The following is a 14891-nucleotide window of genomic DNA, read 5'->3' on the forward strand; positions in this document are numbered from 1 at the left end:
CCAAATATATCTTATATACTGTACATAAAATATAAAATTTCACCAAATATATATTATATACTGTACATAAAATATCAAATTTCAACAAATATATATTATATATTGTATATAAAATATCAAATGTCACCAAATATATACTATATACTGTACATAAAATATGAAAGTGCACCAAATATGTATTATATACTGTACATAAAATATAAAATTTCACCAAATATATATTATACACTGTACATAAAATATCAAAGGTCACCAAATATATACTATATACTGTACATAAAATATGAAAGTCCACCAAATATATATTATATACTGTACATAAAATATAAAATTTCAAAAAATATATATTATATACTGTACATAAAATATCAAATTTCACCAAATATATATTATATACTGTATATAAAATATCAAATTTCACCAAACATATATTTTATACTTTACCTATAATGTCAAATTTCACCAAATATATAGTATGTACTGTACATAAAATATCAAATTTCAAGAAACATATCTTATTTATTGTATATAAAATATCAAATGTCACCAAATATACACTATATACTGTACATAAAATATGAAAGTACACCAAATATATATTATATACTGTACATAAAATATAAAATTTCACCAAATATATATTATACACTGTACATAAAATATCAAATGTCACCAAATATATACTATATACTGTACATAAAATATGAAAGTACACCAAATATATATTATATACTGTACATAAAATATAAAATTTCAAAAAATACATATTATATACTGTACATAAGATATCAAATTTCAACAAGTATATATTATATACTGTATATAAAATGTCAAGTCACCAAATATATACTATATACTGTACACAAAATATGAAAGTACACCAAATATATATTATATACTGTACATAAAATATAAAATTTCAAAAAATATATATTATATACTGTACATAAGATATCAAATTTCAACTAGTATATATTATATACTGTATATAAAATGTCAAGTCACCAAATATATACTATATACTGTACACAAAATATGAAAGTACACCAAATATATATTATATACTCTACATAAAATATAAAATTTCAAAAAATATATATTATATACTGTACATAAAATATCAAATGTCACCAAATATATACTATATACTGTACATAAAATATGAAAGTACACCAAATATATATTATATACGGTATATAAAATATGAAATTTCACCAAATATATATTATATACTATAAATAAAATATCAAATTTCAACAAATATATATTATATACTGTACATAAAACATCAAATGTCACCAAATATATACTATATACTGTACATAAAATATGAAAGTACACCAAATATATCTTATATACTGTACATAAAATATAAAATTTCACCAAATATATAGTATATACTGTACATAAAATATCAAATTTCAGGAAACATATTTTATTTATTGTACATAAAATGTCAAATGTCACCAAATATATACTATATACTGTACATAAAATATGAAAGTACACCAAATATATCTTATATACTGTACATAAAATATAAAATTTCACCAAATATATATTATATACTGTACATAAAATATCAAATTTCAACAAATATATATTATATATTGTATATAAAATATCAAATGTCACCAAATATATGCTATATACTGTACATAAAATATGAAAGTACACCAAATATGTATTATATACTGTACATAAAATATAAAATTTCACCAAATACATATTATACACTGTACATAAAATATCAAAGGTCACCAAATATATACTATATACTGTACATAAAATATGAAAGTCCACCAAATATATATTATATACTGTACATAAAATATAAAATTTCAAAAAATATATATTATATACTGTACATAAAATATCAAATTTCACCAAATATATATTATATACTGTATATAAAATATCAAATTTCACCAAACATATATTATATACTGTACCTATAATGTCAAATTTCACCAAATATATAGTATATACTGTACATAAAATATCAAATTTCAAGAAACATATCTTATTTATTGTATATAAAATATCAAATGTCACCAAATATACACTATATACTGTACATAAAATATGAAAGTACACCAAATATATATTATATACTGTACATAAAATATAAAATTTCACCAAATATATATTATACACTGTACATAAAATATCAAATGTCACCAAATATATACTATATACTGTACATAAAATATGAAAGTACACCAAATATATATTATATACTGTACATAAAATATAAAATTTCAAAAAATATATATTATATACTGTACATAAGATATCAAATTTCAACAAGTATATATTATATACTGTATATAAAATGTCAAGTCACCAAATATATACTATATACTGTACACAAAATATGAAAGTACACCAAATATATATTATATACCGTACATAAAATATAAAATTTCAAAAAATATATATTATATACTGTACATAAGATATCAAATTTCAACAAGTATATATTATATACTGTACATAAAATATCAAATGTCACCAAATATATACTATAAACTGTACATAAAATATGAAAGTACACCAAATATATATTATATACGGTATATAAAATATGAAATTTCACCAAATATATATTATATACTATAAATAAAATATCAAATTTCAACAAATATATATTATATACTGTACATAAAATATCAAATGTCACCAAATATATACTATATACTGTACATAAAATATGAAAGTACACCAAATATATCTTATATACTGTACATAAAATATAAAATTTCACCAAATATATAGTATATACTGTACAAAAAATATCAAATTTCAGGAAACATATCTTATTTACTGTACATAAAATATCAAATGTCACCAAATATATACTATATACTGTACATAAAATATGAAAGTACATCAAATATATCTTATATACTGTACATAAAATATAAAATTTCACCAAATATATATTATATACTGTACATAAAATATCAAATTACAAGAAATATATATTATATATTGTATATAAAATATCAAATGTCACCAAATATATACTATATACTGTACATAAAATATGAAACTACACCAAATATGTATTATATACTGTACATAAAATATAAAATTTCACCAAAGATATATTATACACTGTACATAAAATATCAAAGGTCACCAAATATATACTATATACTGTACATAAAATATGAAAGTCCACCAAATATATATTATATACTGTACATAAAATATAAAATTTCAAAAAATATATATTATATACTGTACATAAAATATCAAATTTCACCAAATATATATTATATACTGTATATAAAATATCAAATTTCACCAAACATATATTATATACTGTACCTATAATGTCAAATTTCACCAAATATATAGTATATACTGTACATAAAATATCAAATTTCAAGAAACATATCTTATTTATTGTATATAAAATATCAAATGTCACCAAATATACACTATATACTGTACGTAAAATATGAAAGTACACCAAATATATATTATATACTGTACATAAAATATAAAATTTCACCAAATATATATTATACACTGTACATAAAATATCAAAGGTCACCAAATATATACTATATACTGTACATAAAATATGAAAGTACACCAAATATATATTATATACTGTACATAAAATATAAAATTTCAAAAAATATATATTATATACTGTACATAAGATATCAAATTTCAACAAGTATATATTATATACTGTATATAAAATGTCAAGTCACCAAATATATACTATATACTGTACAGAAAATATGAAATTACACCAAATATATATTATATACTGTACATAAAATAGAAAATTTCAAAAAATATATATTATATACTGTACATAAAATATCAAATGTCACCAAATACATACTATATACTGTACATAAAATATGAAAGTACACCAAATATATATTATATACGGTATATAAAATATGAAATTTCACCAAATATATATTATATACTATAAATAAAATATCAAATTTCAACAAATATATATTATATACTGTACATAAAATATCAAATGTCACCAAATATATACTATATACTGTACATAAAATATGAAAGTACACCAAATATATCTTATATACTGTACATAAAATATAAAATTTCACCAAATATATAGTATATACTGTACATAAAATATCAAATTTCAGGAAACATATTTTATTTATTGTACATAAAATGTCAAATGTCACCAAATATATACTATATACTGTACATAAAATATGAAAGTACACCAAATATATCTTATATACTGTACATAAAATATAAAATTTCACCAAATATATATTATATACTGTACATAAAATATCAAATTTCAACAAATATATATTATATATTGTATATAAAATATCAAATGTCACCAAATATATGCTATATACTGTACATAAAATATGAAAGTACACCAAATATGTATTATATACTGTACATAAAATATAAAATTTCACCAAATACATATTATACACTGTACATAAAATATCAAAGGTCACCAAATATATACTATATACTGTACATAAAATATGAAAGTCCACCAAATATATATTGTATACTGTACATAAAATATAAAATTTCAAAAAATATATATTATATACTGTACATAAAATATCAAATTTCACCAAATATATATTATATACTGTATATAAAATATCAAATTTCACCAAACATATATTATATACTGTACCTATAATGTCAAATTTCACCAAATATATAGTATATACTGTACATAAAATATAAAATTTCACCAAAAATATATTATACACTGTGCATAAAATATCAAATGTCACCAAATATATACTATATACTGTACATAAAATATGAAAGTACACCAAATATATATTATATACTGTACATAAAATATAAAATTTCAAAAAATATATATTATATACTGTACATAAAATATCAAATGTCACCAAATATATACTATATACTGTACATAAAATATGAAAGTACACCAAATATATATTATATACGGCATATAAAATATGAAATTTCACCAAATATATATTATATATTATTAATAAAATATCAAATTTCAACAAATATATATTATATACTGTACATAAAATATCAAATGTCACCAAATATATACTATATACTGTACATAAAATATGATAGTACACCAAATATATCTTATATACTGTACATAAAATATAAAATTTCACCAAATATATAGTATATACTGTACATAAAATATCAAATTTCAGGAAACATATCTTATTTATTGTATATAAAATATCAAATGTCACCAAATATACACTATATACTGTACATAAAATATGAAAGTACACCAAATATATATTATATACTGTACATAAAATATAAAATTTCACCAAATATATATTATACACTGTACATAAAATATCAAATGTCACCAAATATATACTATATACTGTACATAAAATATGAAAGTACACCAAATATATATTACATACTGTACATAAAATATAAAATTTCAAAAAATATATATTATATACTGTACATAAGATATCAAATTTCAACAAGTATATATTATATACTGTATATAAAATGTCAAGTCACAAAATATATACTATATACTGTACGCAAAATATGAAAGTACACCAAATATATATTATATACTGTACATAAAATAGAAAATTTCAAAAAATATATATTATATACTGTACATAAAATATCAAATGTCACCAAATATATACTATATACTGTACATAAAATATGAAAGTACTCCAAATATATATTATATATGGTATATAAAATATGAAATTTCACCAAATATATATTATATACTATAAATAAAATATCAAATTTCAACAAATATATATTATATACTGTACATAAAATATCAAATGTCACCTAATATATACTATATACTGTACATAAAATATGAAAGTACACCAAGTATATCTTATATACTGTACATAAAATATAAAATTTCACCAAATATATAGTATATACTGTACATAAAATATCAAATTTCAGGAAACATATCTTATTTACTGTACATAAAATATCAAATGTCACCAAAAATATACTATATACTGTACATAAAATATGAAAGTACACCAAATATATCTTATATACTGTACATTAAATATGAAATTTCACCAAATATATATTATATACTGTACATAAAATATCAAATTTCAACAAATATATATTATATATTGTATATAAAATATCAAATGTCACCAAATATATACTATATACTGTACATAAAATATGAAAGTACACCAAATATGTATTATATACTGTACATAAAATATAAAATTTCACCAAATATATATTATACACTGTACATAAAATATCAAAGGTCACCAAATATATACTATATACTGTACATAAAATATGAAAGTCCACCAAATATATATTATATACTGTACATAAAATATAAAATTTCAAAAAATATATATTATATACTGTAAATAAGATATCAAATTTCAACAAGTATATATTATATACTGTATATAAAATGTCAAGTCACCAAATATATACTATATACTGTAAACAAAATATGAAAGTACACCAAATATATATTATATACTGTACATAAAATATAAAATTTCAAAAAATATATATTATATACTGTACATAAAATATCAAATGTCACCAAATACATACTATATACTGTACATAAAATATGAAAGTACACCAAATATATATTATATACGGTATATAAAATATGAAATTTCACCAAATATATATTATATACTATAAATAAAATATCAAATTTCAACAAATATATATTATATACTGTACATAAAATATCAAATGTCACCAAATATATACTATATACTGTACATAAAATATGAAAGTACACCAAATATATCTTATATACTGTACATAAAATATAAAATTTCACCAAATATATAGTATATACTGTACATAAAATATCAAATTTCAGGAAACATATTTTATTTATTGTACATAAAATGTCAAATGTCACCAAATATATACTATATACTGTACATAAAATATGAAAGTACACCAAATATATATTATATACTGTACATAAAATATAAAATTTCAAAAAATATATATTATATACTGTACATAAAATATCAAATTTCAACAAATATATATTATATATTGTATATAAAATATCAAATGTCACCAAATATATGCTATATACTGTATATGAAATATGAAAGTACACCAAATATGTATTATATACTGTACATAAAATATAAAATTTCACCAAATACATATTATACACTGTACATAAAATATCAAAGGTCACCAAATATATACTATATACTGTACATAAAATATGAAAGTCCACCAAATATATATTATATACTGTACATAAAATATAAAATTTCAAAAAATATATATTATATACTGTACATAAAATATCAAATTTCACCAAATATATATTATATACTGTATATAAAATATCAAATTTCACCAAACATATATTATATACTGTACCTATAATGTCAAATTTCACCAAATATATAGTATATACTCTACATAAAATATAAAATTTCACCAAATATATATTATACACTGTACATAAAATATCAAATGTCACCAAATATATACTATATACTGTACATAAAATATGAAAGTACACCAAATATATATTATATACTGTACATAAAATATAAAATTTCAAGAAATATATATTATATACTGTACATAAGATATCAAATTTCAACAAGTATATATTATATACTGCATATAAAATGTCAAGTCACCAAATATATACTATATACTGTACACAAAATATGAAAGTACACCAAATATATATTATATACTGTACATAAAATATAAAATTTCAAAAAATATATATTATATACTGTACATAAAATATCAAATGTCACCAAATATATACTATATACTGTACACAAAATATGAAAGTACACCAAATATATATTATATACGGCATATAAAATATGAAATTTCACCAAATATATATTATATATTATTAATAAAATATCAAATTTCAACAAATATATATTATATACTGTACATAAAATATCAAATGTCACCAAATATATACTATATACTGTACATAAAATATGATAGTACACCAAATATATCTTATATACTGTACCTATAATATCAAATTTCACCAAACATATAGTATATACTGTACATAAAATATCAAATTTCAAGAATAATATCTTATTTATTGTATATAAAATATCAAATGTCACCAAATATATACTATATACTGTACATAAAATATGAAAGTACACCACATATATATTATATACTGTAGATAAAATATAAAATTTCACCAAATATATATTATACACTGTACATAAAATATCAAATGTCACCAAAAATATACTATATACTGTACATTAAATATGAAATTACACCAAATATGTCTTATATACTGTACATAAAATATAAAATTTCACCAAATATATGTTATAAAATGTACATATAATTTCAAATTTCAACAAATATATATTATATATTGTATATAAAAATCAAATGTCACCAAATATATACTATATACTGTACATTAAATATGAAAGTACACCAAATACATATTATATACTGTACATAAAATATAAAATTTCACCAAATATTTATTATACACGGTACATAAAATATCAAATGTCACCAAATATATACTATATTCTGTACATAAAATATGAAAGTACACCAAATATATGTTATATACTGTACATAAAATATAAAATTTCACCAAATGTATATTATATACTATACATAAAATATCAAATTTCAGCAAATATATATTATATACTGTACATAAAATATCAAATGTCACCAAATATATACTATATACTGTACATAAAATATGAAAGTACACCAAATATATCTTATATGCAGTACATAAAATACAAAATTTCACCAAATATATAGTATATACTGTACATAAAATATCAAATTTCAAGAAACTTATCTTATTAATTGTATATAAAATATCAAATGTCACCAAATATATACTGTATACAGTACATAAAATATGAAACTACACCAAATATATATTATACACTGTACATAAAATATAAAATTTCACCAAATATATATTATACACTGTACATAAAATATCAAATGTCACCAAATATATACTATATACTGTACATAAAATATGAAAGTACACCAAATATATATTATGTATGGTATATAAAATATGAAATTTCACCAAATATATATTATAAACTATACATAAAATATCAAATTTCAACAAATATATATTATATACTGTATATAAAATATCAAATTTCACCAAACATATATTATATACTGTACCTATAATGTCAAATGTCACCAAATATATATTATATACTGTATATAAAATATCAAATTTCACCAAACATATATTATATACTGTACGTATAATGTCAAATTTCACCAAATATACAGTATATACTGTACATAAAATATAAAATTTCAAGAAACATATCTTATTTATTGTATATAAAATATCAAACGTCACCAAATATACACTATATACTGTACATAAAATATGAAAGTACACCAAATATATATTATATACTGTACATAAAATATAAAATTTCAGCAAATATATATTATACACTGTACATAAAATATCAAATGTCACCAAATATATACTATATACTGTACATAAAATATGAAAGTACACCAAATATATATTATGTATGGTTTATAAAATATGAAATTTCACCAAATATATATTATATACTGTACCTATAATATCAAATTTCAACAAATATATATTAAATACTGTACATAAAATATAAAATTTCACCAATTATATATTATATACTTTACATAAAATATCAAATTTCAACAAATATATATTATATACTGTACACAAAATATCAAATTTCACCAAATATATATTATATACTGTACATAAAATATGAAAGTACTCCAAATACATATTATATACTGTACATAAAATATAAAATTTCACCAAATATATATTATATACTATACATAAAATATCAAATTTCAACAAATATATATTATATACTGTACATAAAATATCAAATGTCACCAAATATATACTATATACAGCACATAAAATATGAAAGTACACCAAATGTATATTATATACTGTACATAAAATATCAAATTTCAACAAATATATATTATATACTGTATATAAAATACCAAATGTCACCAAATATATACTATATACAGTACATTAAATATGAAAGTACACCAAATATATATTATGTACTGTACATAAAATATAAAATTTCACCAAATATATATTATACACTGTACATAAAATATCAAATGTCACCAAATATATACTATATACTGTACATAAAATATGAAAGTACACCAAATATATATTATATACTGTACATAAAATATAAAATTTCAAAAAATATATATTATATACTGTACATAAAATATCAAATTTCAACAAATATATATTATATACTGTATACAAAATATCAAATTTCACCAAATATATATTATATACTGTACATAAAATATGAAAGTACACCAAATATATATTATACACTGTACATAAAATATAAAATTTCACCAAAAATATATTATATACTATACATAAAATATCAGATTTCAACAAATATGTATTATATACTGTACATAAAATATCAAATGTCACCAAATATATGCTATATACTGTACATAAAATATGAAAGTACACCAAATATATATTATATACTGTACATAAAATATAAAATTTCACCAAATATATATTATATACTGTACAAAAAATATCAAATTTCAACAAATATATATTAAATACTGTACATAAAATATGAAATTTCACAAAATATATATTATATACTATACATAAAATATCAAATTTCAACAAATATATATTATACACTGTACATAAAATATCAAATGTCACCAAATATATACTATGTAATGTACATTAAATATGAAAATACACCAAATATATATTATATACTGTACATAAAATATCAAATTTCACCAAATAAAAATTATATACTGTACATAAAATTTCAAATTTCAACAAATATATATTATATATTGTATATAAAATATCAAATGTCACCAAATATATACTATATACTGTACATTAAATATGAAAGTACACCAAATATATATTATATACTGTACATAAAATATAAAATTTCACCAAATATATATTATACACTGTACATAAAATATCAAATGTCACCAAATATATACTATATACTGTACATTAAATATGAAAGTACACCAAATATATCTTATATACTGTACATAAAATATAAAATTTCACCAAATATATATTATATACTGTACATAAAATTTCAAATTTCAACAAATATATATTATATATTGTATATAAAAATCAAATGTCACCAAATATATACTATATACTGTACATTAAATATGAAAGTACACCAAATACATATTATATACTGTACATAAAATATAAAATTTCACCAAATATTTATTATACACGGTACATAAAATATCAAATGTCACCAAATATATACTATATACTCTACATAAAATATGAAAGTACACCAAATATATGTTATATACTGTAAATAAAATATAAAATTTCACCAAATATATATTATATACTATACATAAAATATCAAATTTCAGCAAATATATATTATATACTGTACATAAAATATCAAATGTCACCAAATATATACTATATACTGTACATAAAATATGAAAGTACACCAAATATATCTTATATACAGTACATAAAATATAAAATTTCACCAAATATATAGTATATACTCTACATAAAATATCAAATTTCAAGAAACTTATCTTATTAATTGTATATAAAATATCAAATGTCACCAAATATATACTATATACAGTACATAAAATATGAAAGTACACCAAATGTATATTATATACTGTACATAAAATATCAAATTTCAACAAAAATATATTATATACTGTACATAAAATATGAAAGTACACCAAATATATATTATGTACTGTACATAAAATATAAAATTTCACCAATTATATATTATATACTTTACATAAAATATCAAATTTCAACAAATATATATTATATACTGTATACAAAATATCAAATTTCACCAAATATATATTATATACTGTACATAAAATATGAAAGTACACCAAATATATATTATATACTGTACATAAAATATAAAATTTCACCAAATATATATTATATACTATACATAAAATATCAAATTTCAACAAATATATATTATATACTGTACATAAAATATCAAATGTCACCAAATATATACTATATACAGCACATAAAATATGAAAGTACACCAAATGTATATTATATACTGTACATAAAATATCAAATTTCAACAAATATATATTATATACTGTATATAAAATATCAAATGTCACCAAATATATACTATATACTGTACATTAAATATGAAAGTACACCAAATATATATTATAAACTGTACATAAAATATAAAATTTCAAAAAATGTATATTATATACTGTACATAAAATATCAAATTTCAACAAATATATATTATATACTGTATATAAAATATCAAATTTCACCTAATATATATTATATTCTGTATCTATAATATCAAATTTCACCAAACATATAGTATATACTGTACATAAAATATCAAATTTCAAGAATAATATCTTATTTTTTGTATATAAAATATCAAATGTCACCAAATATATACTATATACTGTACATAAAATATGAAAGTACACCAAATATATATTTTATACTGTACATAAAATATAAAATTTCACAAAATATATATTATATACTGTACATAAAATATCAAATTTCAACAAATATATATTATATATTGTATATAAAATATCAAATGTCACCAAATACATACTATATACTGTACATAAAATATGAAAGTACACCAAATATATATTATATACTGTACATAAAATATAAAATTTCACCAAATATATATTATACACTGTACATAAAATATCAAATGTCACCAAATATATACTATATACTGTACATAAAATATGAAAATCCACCAAATATATATTATATACTGTACATAAAATATAAAATTTCAAAAAATATATATTATATACTGTACATAAAATATCAAATTTCACCAAATATATATTATATACTGTATATAAAATATCAAATTTCACCAAACATATATTATATACTGTACCTATAATGTCAAATTTCACCAAATATATATTATATACTGTATATAAAATATCAAATTTCACCAAACATATATTATATACTGTACCTATAATGTCAAATTTCACCAAATATACAGTATATACTGTACATAAAATATAAAATTTCAAGAAACTTATCTTATTTATTGTATATAAAATATCAAATGTCACCAAATATACACTATATACTGTACATAAAATATGAAAGTACACCAAATATATATTATATACTGTACATAAAATATAAAATTTCACCAAATATATATTATACACAATACATAAAATATCAAATGTCACCAAATATATACTATATACAGTACATAAAATATGAAAGTACACCAAATATATATTATATACTGTACATAAAATATAAAATTTCAAAAAATATATATTATATACTGTACATAAAATATCAAATTTCAACAAATATATATTATATACTGTATATAAAATGTCAAATGTCACCAAATATATACTATATACTGTACAAAAAATATGAAAGTACACCAAATATATATTATATACTGTACATAAAATATAAAATTTCAAAAAATATATATTATATACTGTACATAAAATACCAAATGTCACCAAATATATACTATATACTGTACATAAAATATGAAAGTACACCAAATATATATTATATATGGTATATAAAATATAAAATTTCACCAAATATATATTATATACTATACATAAAATATCAAATTTCAGCAAATATATATTATATACTGTACATAAAATATCAAATGTCACCAAATATATACTATATACTGTACATAAAATATGAAAGTACACCAAATATATCTTATATACAGTACATAAAATATAAAATTTCACCAAATATATAGTATATACTCTACATAAAATATCAAATTTCAAGAAACTTATCTTATTAATTGTATATAAAATATCAAATGTCACCAAATATATACTATATACAGTACATAAAATATGAAAGTACACCAAATGTATATTATATACTGTACATAAAATATCAAATTTCAACAAAAATATATTATATACTGTACATAAAATATGAAAGTACACCAAATATATATTATGTACTGTACATAAAATATAAAATTTCACCAATTATATATTATATACTTTACATAAAATATCAAATTTCAACAAATATATATTATATACTGTATACAAAATATCAAATTTCACCAAATATATATTATATACTGTACATAAAATATGAAAGTACACCAAATATATATTATATACTGTACATAAAATATAAAATTTCACCAAATATATATTATATACTATACATAAAATATCAAATTTCAACAAATATATATTATATACTGTACATAAAATATCAAATGTCACCAAATATATACTATATACAGCACATAAAATATGAAAGTACACCAAATGTATATTATATACTGTACATAAAATATCAAATTTCAACAAATATATATTATATACTGTATATAAAATATCAAATGTCACCAAATATATACTATATACTGTACATTAAATATGAAAGTACACCAAATATATATTATAAACTGTACATAAAATATAAAATTTCAAAAAATGTATATTATATACTGTACATAAAATATCAAATTTCAACAAATATATATTATATACTGTATATAAAATATCAAATTTCACCTAATATATATTATATTCTGTATCTATAATATCAAATTTCACCAAACATATAGTATATACTGTACATAAAATATCAAATTTCAAGAATAATATCTTATTTTTTGTATATAAAATATCAAATGTCACCAAATATATACTATATACTGTACATAAAATATGAAAGTACACCAAATATATATTTTATACTGTACATAAAATATAAAATT

Source organism: Gorilla gorilla, chromosome 3, assembly GCF_029281585.2.
Source record: "Gorilla gorilla gorilla isolate KB3781 chromosome 3, NHGRI_mGorGor1-v2.1_pri, whole genome shotgun sequence".
Classification (NCBI taxonomy): domain Eukaryota; kingdom Metazoa; phylum Chordata; class Mammalia; order Primates; family Hominidae; genus Gorilla; species Gorilla gorilla.